Consider the following 15,729-nt stretch of genomic DNA (forward strand, 5'->3'; position numbering starts at 1 on the left):
TCATTACCCACTCGCTGGCACACACGTATACAGGAAGTCTTACAAGCAAACAGAGCGATTTACAACCAATTGTCCTGGTTCATGGGAGCCATCAAGATTCCAAACCACCATTAATGGCCCACACTTTGCATAATTACAATAGGACCTCAGAATTATATTTCATATTCCTAGTTTCAGATACAAGAATGATACATTCATACAAATAGGATGAACACACTCAGTAGATTATAAGCTTTGTAATGATTCCTTACAATAGACCTTTTTAAATTTTTAAATAAATAAATTACATTTTGCATATAACATATTCCAGCTACATCATATCCACACTTATAAACATATTTTTATAATACGGAGTGCAACGTCACACCAGTCAAAAGAAAAATCTTTGTTTTCTTTTTTGACATTACCTTTCAATTAATTGAAATGATAGGATGCTAGTCATACAGACAGCATTTTCCTCTACCATCGTTTGGAAAACTCTGAACTATCTAAGTAAACAGCATGTGTATTTCTTAACCATGTCTTGAAGAAGGCCTGAGTATGGACCATTCTTGTATCATCTACAACAGAGCAAAAATAAACAAAATGAAAGTGTTGTTAAATTCTAGTATAATTCTCTGTCTGGAAGGCAGCATGCCGTGAGCCAGAGTGCACTGTGAGCATGTTGACACTGCCCCTGAGAGCAAGCCTCCCAACCCAGGTCCACAGACTTGTGCCAGTGGGGCTCACACGAACGCTCTAAAAATAGCTGTGTAGGCATTGGGTTTAAATTGGAGCTTGGGCTCTGAAGTCGGGGGGAGGCTTGAGAGCCTGAACCGCAGCCTGAACCGCAACATCTACACAGCTATTTTTAGAGCACTAGCTAACACAAGCGTGGACCCAGGATAGGAGACTCACTCCCAGATACAATGTACACTCCCCTTCAAACTTAGTCCTGCAGCCATGGAAGGTCCGTTCAGTGACTGTTCTGCCGTAGGGGGAAACAGTCCCAAGAGCAGTCATTCAGGGCTCTGCAGTCCATGTGTTCCACTTTAGCTCCCTCTATATGAACCTAGGGATGTTGAGGGAAGGCAGAGGAACAGCCAGGAATGATGTGATTAACCCCAGACCCATTGTGCAAAACTCCCACAAAGCTAGCGTGGAGTGCCCTCTCCTACAGACCATGGACTCTAGCAGGAGCTGCACTGGTGCTCTGCACATAGACAGAAGCAAGCCATTCATTTCAACCACTGCTAAGGCCCACAGTACAAAGCATATTTACTGTGGCTTTGCACTGCAGTCCTTGAATTGGCCCAGACTGCTTATATTACAGTATGGTTTGAATTGATTAGAAGGAGTGCACAGTAGTTAAAAAAAAGAGAAGATTAAAATCTTTACATGTTCAAATAACTCCTAAGCACTAAAATGAAAAGAACGTAACTCCATCATTTTGCCTAGACTGGACTGTTTCATAAATACTGGAATACTTCTAAATTGTGAGATTAGTCCAATAATTTTTTAAAGGCTTATATTTAAAATGTTTCAGGGCAAAGTGTGCTGGCTCATGCATATACAGTAAAAACATTAAATGAAGGAAAATGACAAGGACCTTAAATCATAAACAGCACCAAACTGTGCATCCAGATGTGCTATGGATCTTCAATCTAATAAAATCTGTGATATTACACAACCCATCCCATATAAAGCTTTTATAGTTGAAGAAAGAGGGAAGCAAAGAACACATGGAAAGGGACAGTCACATTTTTCAGGCTGAAACTTGACATACCTTAAAATTGTAAGACAGTGCTAAGATTTAGAAGATTAGATATTTGCTACAGTAGCTCTGGATAATATAAAATCTATTTTTTAAAAGCAGTAACACCAAATTTTCCCTGCTGATGAAAGAGGAATTTAATTAGGTCACTAAAAAAAAAAGGAACAGTTGTAATATAAAACATTTCTGAAAAGTAAATTCATTCTGCAAAACCTTTGACTAATCATAAAGTGATGCAGATTTGAAAGGAAATACTCTGACTGTATTTTTACCCATCTGGGAAGTCAGATGTTTGGAAATACCCAGAATTTTTCTAAATATTTCCTGCTGTTCATATAAAAAAACTCCTCATGTACTTAGAAACCTGATTCTGATCTCTCACCAGTTTTACACAGGAATAAGCCCATTGACTTTGTTGGAGATACTTCTGATTTCCACTGGTGTAACTGATACCATGATTGGGCTCAACGTGCATACACCTCTACCCCGATATAACGCGACCCGATATAACATGAATTCGGATATAACGCGGTAAAGCAGTGCTCCGCGGGGGCAGGGCTGCGCACTCCGGCGGATCAAAGCAAGTTCGATATAACGCGGTTTCACCTATAACGCAGTAAGATTTTTTGGCTCCTGAGGACAGCGTTATATCGGGGTAGAGGTGTATAATGAGCCTGATTATACACTGTGTTACTTTGTTACCCAAGTGTAACTCCCATTAAATCAATGCAGTTACATAAGGCGTAAAACTGGAGCAACACAGTTGTGCAAATTATTGCACCTATTTGCAGCTGCTGCACTCAATTATTTTTAAAAATTTGCCCTTAAAAAAAAGTCAAGATTAGAAAAGTTGAGTAATTATGTGCTAAAATCTGCTCTCGGTGATAAGAATAGAAATCCAAAGTAATATCAATTGCATCCAACGAGTAACCTTGGGTTTATATCAATGTAACAGAACAAAATTTGTCCCCACGTGTTAAGAATAAGTACAAACAATCAAGGAGGAAAAAAGATGAGGCATCAGTGTTCTCTATTTCTTTTCTCTTAACGTTTGTGAGTGACCCTCATAAATGCGTCGGCCAGGAAAATAGTAACATCACTTTGAGTCAGGTGTAGTTAGGATCAAGCACATTGTAATTGCTTCAGAACAGGGGAAATGCAGCATTATTTTCCAAGAATGAATGCTGTAGGTATACTTTGCCCACAGAAATCAAATACATTAAAAAGAAAAGTCTGGTCATCTTAACCCGGTACTTTTTTGTGCAAAACGGCACATTCTATAAGTAAATTCACAACATGCCATATTTGCCACCCTCCTGGGTATGAAGAGAGGATTTACCAGACCAAGCAAAGTGCTAGATCTGTCTTTTTGAAATAGTTGGATTTAGGTACTGCTTTTTTATTTTTAAGGTCCACTTTTAACTAAAATCTTAACCAGTTATACAAATAAGCAGGAGCAGCAGCATTTGCCAAACAACTCTTTTAGGGCTTTTTTTCTCTTTGGAAAAAGAAAACATAACAATAAAATATACAGAGTACGCAATTATAGGTGACACCATGTGTGTTCTGCATCAGCACACCATAAACATGAACAGTTTGATCGATAAACTACACCATAGAATGTTACTATGTTAATTTGTTCAGTTTTAAAAATAAATGGCTAGATTCTTAAATCCAATCCAGGCTCTTTATTCCTCTCAAGTGGTACAAAATAGCTGGATTCTAAGTGTAACTGGCCAACTAGGAATTCCCCTGCCACTCAGGGCTACTGTCTTATTCCTCTGGCCCCTAGAAAGCAGAAAATAGCCACAGTGCTGTGCACTCTAACCATGCTTCTGACATGCCCCCAGTCTTACACAGATGGTTGGGAGCAGGGCTGGTGTAGAACCTTGACATCAGTTCTGCATGGCCAGGACACCATCTGCCTAGGCTAATGGTAGGAGGAAGTCATTTTTGTCCATTTTAAAGCCCTTATGCACCATGAAATTGGCGGCAAGGGGCCATAGTGTAACTGAGGCCTGGTTTATACCTAAACCTTAGGTCGGCAGCTACTTTGCTCAGAGGTGTGAAAAATTCACACCCCGAGAGATGTAGTTACTCTGACCTAAACCCCAGTATTGATGTCATGAGGTCAATGGGAGAATTCTGCCACCTACTTCGCTATTGCCTTTTGAAAACAGAAAAACCCTTGCAAGTGTCTTCATTACAAGCAGGATAGCAGTGTAGTTGCAGCTGGGCCAGCGTAGCACTTGTAGAGTAGACACAGCCTGAGAATCACAGCTAATGGATTATCGCTCAAGGGAAAATGAAGGCCAAAAATATGCTAGTTTGGGGGGGAGGGGTGTTTTTGGTTTTTTGAATGAACTGCTTGAGGGGATGTTCACCCAAGTTCAAAACTCTGGCAAAGTTCACCGGCCCTTCTCCCTCCCTCTCTCCATGTTTCTTTTGTTCTTTCCATGGACTCACTCTTCCCTACAGTCTGCCCCTTTAAATTCTGGGTGAAAGCCTGTCCACCGTGAATGGCCAATGGCAAACCCCACACTGATTCCAGTGGGGCCGGGATTCCACTTCCTGGTGTAAAGGGCAGGCCTTTACAAAACCCCATGAAAATGTGTGCCAAGGAGGTAGCTGGGAAATCAAAGTCTGTCAAATGCACAGGTCAGTGAGGTGCATGAAAATGTTCAGAATTAGGGCTTCCTGCACGGGGGCCTCATTCTGCACATAAAATTTGTGTGTGAGAAAGAAAGGGAGAAAAAAAAACACTCATCCTGGGGAGGCTTTGGTGCAGAGGGCAGCCAACCCATGGCTAAATGTGATGTCCCCACTTCTAAACAGATACGTCAATCCCCTCTTCAAATATCCACATGGCCAAGAGGCTGTGCAGATAGCTGCTTGTGGCCAGGGAATGGGGATAAAAGCCTGAAAAGAGCTTCTCTGTGCGGCATAGTCTCCCTTCTACTAATCCCTTACACTTCGTCAGAGATTCACCATTGGCAGAAGAGTGCAGTGCAGGAGCTGGGGAGAAGACAGTGCAGCCGGGCTGAGAGCAATGTGTGCAGACAAGACTAGAGCAGAGCAGCTTGGTAAAGACATTTCCTGAGGATCCATTACTTCGGGGGCTTTTTCTGTCCCTGTCCCCTTGGCTACCTCTCATTACCACTGTACACTGTATGTTAACGTGTCTTCCCACAATGACTTTCAGCAGTAATTTAACAGAGAAAGAAGTGCACCATTAAACAATGTTTCAAAACAGGTGACATCTGAGGTGATTTGAGTCGAGAAAATCACCTGCTCATCCGATGCATTATGGGCCAGATTATCAAAATGTTCAGCTCTCAATCAGGCTTTAAAAGAAGGAGACAGATTTTCAAAGGGGATCAGCACATCCAGTGATGAAAAACTCTGAAAATCTGGCCCTTATTTGGGTTCCTATATGTGAACTGAGATCCTTTGAAAAGCTGTGTCAACCTACCCAGACAATATTATCTATCCAACTAACATAACGTCTCAGGGGTAGACGCCAAGGCTCCCTTTAAATTTTGCACAGCACTGATAAAAAACCTCAAAGACTTTTTATTTTTATAAATAAATAAACTAGAGGGGAATATAGGTCCCGAGATTAGAATAACAGAAAGAAAAAGGAAAGAGAGAAAACATCAAAGAAGTCTGTAATGGGCGGAAGGAATCCCAGAGTCTGAAAAGGAGCATCCCAAACAATCTGTTCCAACTGTCTTTCAAACTGAACCTCCCATCCGCACCCTCTCCTTCTATACTCCGAAGGGAGATAGTTTGAGATAAGGAACATAGAAAGAAGTAAAGACATTCAGAAGTTCAGTGATTTTAAAATTGGTAGATATTTAGATCTGGTGAAAACCAGTTCCAGGGGTTGGTGGATCACAATTATTTTCCCATATACAAATACCTTTGCCACTTAGAACAAATGGTAACATCTGTGTATTACAACAATCCCTTTAGTGGAGAGATTGGCTTTTTTTCTATGTTTATTCAGCACAATGGAGCATCAATCTCAACTGAGGCCATTGATGCCACAATAACAATAGTAATCCTAGAAATGTAAGGCTGGAAGGGACCTCAAGAGGTCATCTTCTAGTCCAGCTCCCCCTAACAAGGCAGGATCAAGTACAACAACAGAAGCCTTTATGTCCCATACAATAACCTCTAGTGATTTTTTTGTTGTTGTTTAGAGACATGAAGTTTTGGAGAGAACTAAAGCAAAAAGTGAAACAGCACTTAGGTAATTTTATTTTTTGTTTGTGATGACTAATAATGTTTATTGTATCTGACACCCGTCAGGGACACAAAAGTCTTTTTTTTTTTTTTTGCCTACTACAATAGTAAAAAAGCAACACTTGCAAAAGATTTGTTTTGTTTTATTACATCTGACATGAGTCAAAGAGAGGCAGCACTAAAAGCTCCATCTGTGCACATTAGCATTTTAAAAGTTCTGAAAAAAACAAGCTTTGTATTTGACCCACACAGATGTATATATACACACATAATGTGTATATAGCTGTATCACACTAAAACGTCACTTATCTGAAGGCTTCAGGGGACATAAAAACACTTGGATACACAAGGAAAAAGAAGGAAGTTTGCCTTTCCAATTCTACTACACTCAGGTTCTCAGGTCTGCTTCTAATGAGTTAATAAATTCTGAAGTTACAGGTGACTGACAATTCATGGTGTGTGTGTGTAGAGATGTGCACAAGGGAGGGCAATCCGGGCACGGGGCCCCCCAATAATCAGCAGGGTCATAGAGCTCCTCTGCCCTTGCGACAGGAAGAAAGAGAGAGAGCTCCTCTGGCCCTGATCGACCCGCCTATGTCACTCAGGGGTGTGAAAAATCCACACCACTGAGCAACACAGTTAAGCCAACCTAAGTCACCATGTAGACAGCACTCTGTCAATGGAAGAATTTTTCCATCGACCTAGCTACCACCTCTGACGGAGGTGGATTAACAACGCCAATGGGAGAACCCCTCCTGTCAGCGTAGATAGTGTCTACACTTGAAGCACTACAGCGGTGCAGCTACAGCTGTAGTCTTTGAACAAGTATTCGTGAACATTGCTGTAAAATGTTGCTTTTGATTCAGCCAGGTGCATGTCACCCTTTGTTTGGTTTTCTTGAACAGTCAAGTGACATGTTGTTATGAGCTGGATGAAACCCTGTTATGAGCTGGGTTAAAACCCCATTGAGGGAGACAGCTGTGAACTCAGCCTTCCTGTTAACACAACTGTAAACATAAGCCCCACCTAAGACAAAAGGGGTGTGTGAACCTGCCCACAAGCTTTTGGACTGAGCATTGTTTGGGTAGGTGTTTGTAAGAGAACACACAGATACTGAGGGCTAGTCAGGAGCCCCGACAGCTTTTTTGCTGCCTTAGGCGGCGGAAGGTCCCGCCCCCGAAATACCGACGACGACTGGGGCCGCCGAAGATCCGGCCGCCGTGGTCACCGCCCCCCAAATGTCAGCGCCCTAGGCGACCGCGTAGGTCACCTAATGGGTTGCGCCAGCCCTGGGGCTAGTCTTTACATACAGCCCTACAGCAGCGCAGCTTCTCCTGTTGGCATAGTTAATCCACCTCCCCGAGAGGCAGTAGCTATGTTACGGGAGAAGCTCACCCATTGACATAGCTCTGTCTACACTGGGGGGTTAGATCGGTATAGCTACATTGCTCAGGGGTGTGGATTTTTCACACCCCTGCACAATGTAGTTATACGGATACATGTCTGTGATGTATATCTGGCCTGAGGTAACAGACTACAACAGAGAGAGGAAAAGAGGCAAGAAAAAGCCAAGCCGGAATCTGTATGCATAGTGTGACCCTTGAAAAAGCTAGACAGTTTTGGAGTCTGGTGTTGTTACAAATTTTATGAAGAAATTAAATTATCTTGTGACTAGACAAAATTCATTCCAGGTAGCTAGGAATAAATGTTGTGCCATCCAGTCATGGAACAGAATCATTATCACGTGACTTAAATGACCAATCACACAACTCAAATAAGATTCCATATGCTGAATAATTAAATTAATACTCACTAAGATTGTTCACCTTTTGTGATCAATAGCCAGATATTTGTTCCCATAAACTATTTGTCATAATTTCCAACAAACAAATTATGTGAAATCATGTGATCTATTCAGACAATTCATGAACAAGAAGAACATAATTCTGATGAATAAATTATTCTTGCCAGTTCCAGTGATGATGTTGAACCAAGTAATGAATTGTTGAACCTTGGGCAAATGACTTTATGTCTCTGTGCCTCTGTTTCCCCATCCAAATGGGAATAACAATAATTCCCTATCTGAGAAGCATATTGTGAAGCTAAATTAATGAACATTTTGAGCTCTTGAGATACTACAGTGATGATGATATAGAAAAGCCAACTAAATTATAAGTAAACATGTGTGAGGTGCTTTTAGATCCTCAAATTGAAGGTGCTATAGAAGTACAAACTACATTGGGCCAGGAACTCAGTTGGTATAAGTCAACATAGCTCCAAAGACTTCAATAGAGCTACACCGGTTTGCACCAGCTGAGGAGATATACTGTACACATAAGCACAAATACACACACAGAGAGAGAAACACTATGCAGGGTAAATGCATGCAAAAGAAAAGAAAGTGCATTCCAGTCCAACATCTGCCCTGCTCCACACATCTTAATCCCATCTTCCTTTCCCCCTCCCCCCACTAGCTCACTCAGTCTCCTCTTTCTTCCAAAAGAAATCCAGGCATTGCTTGGACTCATTTATACCCTTTGCTTGAACCACTTTCTCCAGTAAGTTATTCCATGTTTACTGTCCTTTGGGTCAGTTAGTTCTGCTTAAATCCATATTTTCTCCTAGTTCTCACATAACATTCACTAGCTCTTTACCAGGGTAAGTTATCAACTTTGTCAGACATGTTCACACATTTTAATGGTTTATTGTCCTTCATTTTACAAGGTGGGGACCTGGATTAGCAACTGCTGTCAGTATCCCTTCTTAATTTTTTGAGGGCCATATCATGTCATCAAATGGAAGGGATGAATTTCAGACTCCATATATTTCAGTTTCAGTGTCTTCACCACACCTTACCACTTGCTGGCGAGGGAATCCATCGATATGTCAGGAGATGGGGCCTCCAAATGTTTGGATGTCAGAAAACCATGGGGAAATCCTGTGGCTGTCCAGACATATATGCATGTCCAGAGCAACGCTGCAGAGGACCAGTCCCTCCACACTGCTCCCCAGGACTAAGCCTCATCCATGCAGGACAGTCCAGCTGGCCAGACGTTTCCCATTCTCATTTAAGATAATCATTCCCCTCCAAGGGGGGATGACAATGTGGAGAAGGACTTGATGGCAGTTAAGGCCAATGTTGTAGCCCAGTGGACCAGGCTAGGTCAGGGATATGCAATTTGCACTTCCCTGAACCAGCAAAAAATGAATCCAACTCAGACACTTTAGAAGTGAAGTGATTTTAAACTGGTAAATATATTTCATTTTGAAAGACTTTTGACCAGATCTAAATATAAGTCTAAGAATTGTCAGGCCAGTTATTTTGCAGCATGCAAATATCTCTGTCACAGTGAAAGTTGTTCTACTTCTACGTATTACAACAATTCTGGATCAGAAATACTTACAAGTGCAAGTGTTGACATATGGGGTTTCCCTCACCCCCCAACATTTACAGACAGTGGCATAGTGTATTTTGTAATGAGGATATCTAAGCTGTCTCGCAACTCCCTTTTTTTTAAATGGTCTTTGTATCTCAGGCTATGTCTACAGAACAAAGAAAAATTCACAGCTGGCCCATACTAGCTGACTCAGGCTGAGGGGCTATTTCATTGCTGTGTAGACTTCCGGGCTTGGGCTGAAGCCCGAGCTCTAGGACCCTCCCACCCTGCAAGGTCCTAGAGCCTGGGTAGCAGTCCAAGCCTGAGTTGGCCAGCACAGGCCAGCCATGGGTTTTTCTTTGCTGTCTAGACATACCTTCAGCCTCTCTGTATTATATAAGCAACTAAAAAAAGCAAACGTGTATGAAGATGGAAATTCACATGGTAACATTACTATGAAATTACTTTTATTAATAAAAAGAAAAGAAGAAGATTAGAGCCTAGGGATAGTTATTGAACAAAAATTTCTTTGTCTGAGCATAGTTGCTTTAGAAAATTATGTTACACCCTAAAGGTAGTTCTTACAAAATGCTATTGCTTTTCCTCTTCAACATGAAACTACCATTCCGAATCAACCTAGGAATGCTGCGAAGCAGGAACAAATGTGTTTGTTTTTAAAAGGACAAACTCTCAGTGTGATAAACTAATAATGATCTCAGAAGCCACAGGCCAGATGAACAGTCTGTGCTATGTCAATATTCTCTTCCTCAGTGATCAACGGCTAAGATATTCCAAATTGACAAGTGATTTTTAGGCGCCTCAGGTCTTTAAGTGCCCAACTTTATACAACTGAAATGGGTTAATTTTCAGAAAGCGAGTGTCAGTTTCTTGCCAGTATAAGTTGTCAGGCCCTTATTAGGGGTAGTAAGGATGTAGGAACCACAATAAAACTATTAAAACTTTCCCAAGCATTTTTTTTAAATAATGTATTTAAATATTGTCAAATTATTCAATATGAATAAAGTTTTTAAGACAGCTCAAAGTGATTATGATCCTAAGGAATTAACAAATGACTTTTTTCCAAAGGTTACTTCTGGGTGTGTCAGTCACGAGATACCAAGGGACTTTGATGATGCCTTGCAATTTTTTAAAAACAAATGCCTTTCTTATATGTACCATTCTGATACTACCATTTGAAAGGGAGATGCTTTAGAACCTAACCGTTTAGGTTAAAATGTACCTTGATAAATAAATATGTGCAAGTGATTAGTTTTCCTTGTACTAACAAAGAAGATTCCATATTGGTGTCACCTCAAGGAAATTTGGAGCCAACCCTATGAAATATGTTAACATTGTTATTGCATCTTGTAATGAATACTACTTTTAAAATGCAGCCCCTTTATTTCTACATCATGTGTAACTGTAAAACCTGTAGCACTAAGATACCATAAGTCTTTTCCTTAAAAAAATGTTAATTATGACTCTGGAGGTTTCTCAGATTTTCTCATTTTGAGTGACAAACTAATGTTTGGAAGTACCTAATAAACAGCGTACACCTAAAGGTTAAGAATTCATGCTGGCAGAAGATAAACATCAGTAGATTGTACTCTAAAATTACATGCAAGTGGGCCTAGTTTCTAAAAATTGTTCTCTTTGGAGGTATTTCAATGCAAAAATCAGTTCAAGAATGTGAACTTAGTTTTTCAGCATGTATATTTTTAGGCTACTTTTCATCTGATTGGTATTTCATTATGTGCTCTGTCTTTAAGAAAGGAGGAATGTTCTCTGAGTTTTCATTCTGTTAGAGTGTAGACAAGCATCAAAACAAGCATAAGAGGATGAAAGAGAAACATGAGCAGCTGATCAGTGATAGGAAAGGAACTGGTCTTCAAAGTGGATTTGAACATGGAGACAGTGGAGGGCCTTGATGACCTAGGTTTGGAAGGGAATCCCATGCCGAACCCTAGTGTGAATGAAGGCATGGTGAAAGGAGAAGGAAAGAAAGGGCTCTTCAAGGCCAAATTCACTGGCAGAGTGAAAGGGAGAACATAAGAAATAAGATTATAGGCCAAGGCAAAGCTGTGCAAGGCCTTTAAAGCCAGGACAAGTAGCTTAAGATTGATATGATTTGAGAGGAAGTTTCTTTAAATGTGTAGCTGAAAGACAAGTAAGAGGAGGACGGTGAGGGATCTAAGCAGAAGCTCTACAGTGAGAGAGAATAGATTCAGGGTTAATACCATTTTCTTTATTCTAATAAGGTTCTTTGCTCACTATGAGAAGAAAGCTATTCTTTACTGTTGACATGGTGTCACAAGCTGACTAATTATGAACTAGCATTAATAAGAAAAAGAGCAGTGCAGCCAGGAACCTGGGAAGAAGAGAAGGATCTTGGGCTGGGCTGCTGAGACTGAGGAGCGCACTGTGGCCATGGGAAAGTGGCCCAGGGAAATGCAGCGATAGTAGAGACAAAGAAATGCAGTAAGTGACTGAGGTTCAGAGGATACCTGGGATGGGACCTGGAGTAGTGGGAGAGCCTTGGGTTCCCCACTCATCACTGGGGAAGTGGCAGGACTAGGAGTTACATTCCCTTGGAAGGGAGGAACATAGATAGTGACACACTGGAGGGCCAAGCCATGAAGAGGACACTGCAGTTCCTAACACTGCGAGAAGGGTTGCAGGTGGACTGTGCAAAAGGAGTGACGGGGTGCAGACTGTGGACGGGATGTTGGCCACGAGCTAATCCCCAGAATGACCAGAAGGAGATGCCAGACCAGTGGTGAGTAATGCACATGATGACAGCCTTGCACTTGTAGCGGAAGGTGATGAGGTTCAGGATTATTTTTAGTGATTTAGCCTTATGGTAAAAAGTTCTGTTGTGCCAGAGGAGCAGAGTTGTTGACCATTCTCTTTAGCACCTAAAATTCTGTGATCTTTTAGATGTGATTGGCCCAAGCCCCTGAGCTTCTTGAAAACAAGGACCAAGACCTTGAACTTGACTCAATACTCTGAGATGCCAGTGCAGAGAACAGAGGACAAATCTGATGGGTATATGGTAGCCTGTGCCCTTTGTTGCTAAGGAGATGCGCTGCAGTAGCACATACTGGCTGGAATTTCCTAAGGGCAGATAGCTTCATTGAATTGCTGTAAGCCACATGGGAGGTGACAAAGGTGTGTATAACCAAGGTCAGGTCATCATCCACCAGAACAGGATGGAGTCTCCTACCCAACCAGAAACAGTAGACAGCATTACTTACAGATGCTGCAATGTGAGAGCTTAGCATCAGAGAGGAATCCAGGAGCACTCCTAAAACTAATAACTGAACTAAACTGACCAGTTCACCCAAAGGAGATCACACTGGCTGCAAACTATTCAAAGTGCCTTCCTCTGCCTCCCAGCATCACTTCTGCCTAGCTCAAATGCAGTTTCAACCAGCTGTTCTTCATCCATGAGCTGATCTTACCCAAGCACTGGGATGTCTTGGTGGTAGTGGTTTGGTCATATGTGGGGAAAGCCAAGTAAAGTCGTCACCTGCATGTTGCTAGCACTTGAGTCCATGTTGTTTTACCAGTTCACTTAGTTCCTACAGGTGTTGTTGAATAGAACCAGAGAGAATTGAGAGGACCAGTGACAGAGGTACAGTTTCTCATCGCTACTCTTCTTCCTCTAAGAAAAACAAACCGTCTCGGTGCATTTCCGTGCACCTCTGCCAGGCAAGATAGCAGAATCTCATCACTGACAGAGCTGAATGCTGCAAAGAGGTCCAGGAGGAGGAGGAGAATTGATATCTATCCATTGACAGCAGGAGATCATCCATTAGTGCTAGTAAAACTGTTTCCATTCCACATCCTGGCCCAAATCCAGATACTGCCAGTCTAGACTATTTGCTTCAGTTAGATGAGCTCCTCTGAGCTTACTCGGAAGTGAAAAGGTTGATACTGGGCAGTAGTATTCTAGAACACATGCATAAAACCTGAGTAACTAGGGGCTTGTCTATACAGGGACACTCCAAATGTAATATGAATTAGCTAAAGGTGTGAATTTAAAGTGGATTAGTTAAACCGCATTTAAAATCTCAATGTGGATGCTTTTAGTCGGAATTAAAATAGCCTTAATTTGATTTTATCGTCATTTAAAGTGAATTACTACTAAAATCAAATTAAGGCCACTTTAATTGTGACTAACAGCATCCACACAGAGATTTAATGCAGTTTGTTTAATCCTCTTTAAATTCACACCTTTAATTAATTCAGCCTGATTTTTCTGAGTGTGTCTACACAACAACTAGACACCCACGGTTGGCCCATGCCAGCCAACTCAGGCTTGCAGGGCTCCAGCTGCAGAGCTGTTTCCTTGGTGTGTAGACCTCCAAGGATCACAGCCTGGGCTCTAGGACTCTGGGAGGGTCCCAGAGCTCAGGCTCCAACCTGAGCCTGGAAGTCTACACAGCCCTGCGAGCCTGAGTCGGCTGGTATGGGCCAGCCACGGGTTTTTCTTTGCTGTGTAGACATACCCCAGGGGTCCTGCATATAGGAGCCGCAGGTGTTCTACAGTGTAGTTCACACAGTCACTTTATATAGATCAATGGGATTATTTACCTGTATAAAGTTACTCTCATGCTAAGTGTTTGGCGGATTAGGGCCTATAGTTACAACAAATATGGGGGATCCCATCATAATGAAAACGATACTGGAAGCAGGGCCGGCTCTAGGCACCAGCAAAACAAGCTGGTGCTTGGGGCGGCACATTTTTAGGGGCGGCATGGCCGGCGCCAGAATGCCGCCCCTAAAAATGTGCCCCGGCCGCTGCTTCTCGCCCTCCCTCCCAGGCTCTCAAGCCTGGGAGGGAGGGGGAGCAGCGGCGCGCGAATTGGCTGTTTCGCGCGCTGCGGCCGCTCGGGGTCTCTCCCTCCCTCCCAGGCTCTCAAACCTGGGAGGGAGGGGGAGATCCCGAGCGGCCGCGGCGCGCGAAACAGCCGTTTCGCGCGCCGCTGCTCCCCCTCCCTCCTAGGCTTGAGAGCCTGGGGGGAGGAGGCAGGGCTGGGGATTTGGGGAAGGGGCGGAGTTGAGGCGGGGCCGGGGGTGGGGTAATTAAAAAACGGGGGGGGGGGGCAAAATTGTTTTTGCTTTGGGCGGCAAAAATCCTAGAGCCGGCCCTGACTGGAAGGACTACAAACGAGAGCCCTTAAATAATAAGAGTAAAAAAAAAGTTAATATATAGTAAGGGGCAAACCTCTAAATGTTTAGATACACCTATCTTAATCCCTTGCATGTACAGGAACGGACTGAAGATCTCATGAGAACACTCCGTGTGAGATTTCCAGTACCTCTGTCACAGATGGTCCAGAAACACCATGAGAGATGCCTTTCTTACAGTATTACATTTTTTTCCAGTCACAGACAGAAGCCAGGGGTGCAAGAAAATGGAGAGAAAATGGGAAGGGGAGAGGGAATTAAGTGAACTGCAAAAAAGATATAGGGTTTATTTGAAGTTTTGGGAGAAATAGGACAGGCTCATTGTATTGGGGAGAATATATGAAAGATTCATTTTATATGAACTGGTTTATCCATACAGGAAAAACAAGTCACTTTGCACTGTGCTGTTTCACATGCTTCTCTCTGAATGACAAGCAACTTTCAATGGCAAAAACCTATTTCCTCTCACAAAAAAAATTAAGCGTGTGCACCACGATCAGAGGGATAAAATCTATGTTTAGAATTGGCTAATCTAGCTATTAGACAGGCCTGGAGTTTATTTATACTAAGAACATTTAAAGAGCCTTCAGTCCTTACTTAGGTAATACTATCAATAGTCAGAGTTTTGTTTAAATAAGGACTACAAGTTCAGGTCTCACCAATACTTGGAACTCTTTGCCAGAGGATGTTGTGAAGGCCAAGACTATAACAGGGTTCAAAAAAGAACCAGATAAATTCATGGAGGATAGGTCCATCAATGTCTATTAGCCAGGATGGGCACGGATGGTGTCCCTGGCCCCTGTTTGCCAGAAGCTGGGAATGGGCGACGTGGGATGGATCACTTGATGATTCCTTGTTCTGTTCATTCCCTCTGAAGCACCTGGCATTGGCTGCTGTCAGAAGACAGGATACTGGGCTAGATGGACCTTTGGTCTGACCCAGTATGGCCATTCTTCTTATGTTCTGATACTTCATTAATCCCTAGATAAATTAAAAAGGCCAAATGCATGCCTGATGTAACTTTCTTAAAGTCAGTGGAGTTACAACAATAGAGTGAATTGACTTCAGTGGAAGGGCTGAGTTTAGCCCAGGGCAATAAATTGTTTGTTTTATCCCTGTTTTCCCCATGAAGACTGATATTTCTACTAACACTCAAGC

This window comes from Emys orbicularis, chromosome 1 (genome assembly GCF_028017835.1).
Source record: "Emys orbicularis isolate rEmyOrb1 chromosome 1, rEmyOrb1.hap1, whole genome shotgun sequence".
Taxonomy (NCBI): Eukaryota; Metazoa; Chordata; order Testudines; family Emydidae; genus Emys; species Emys orbicularis.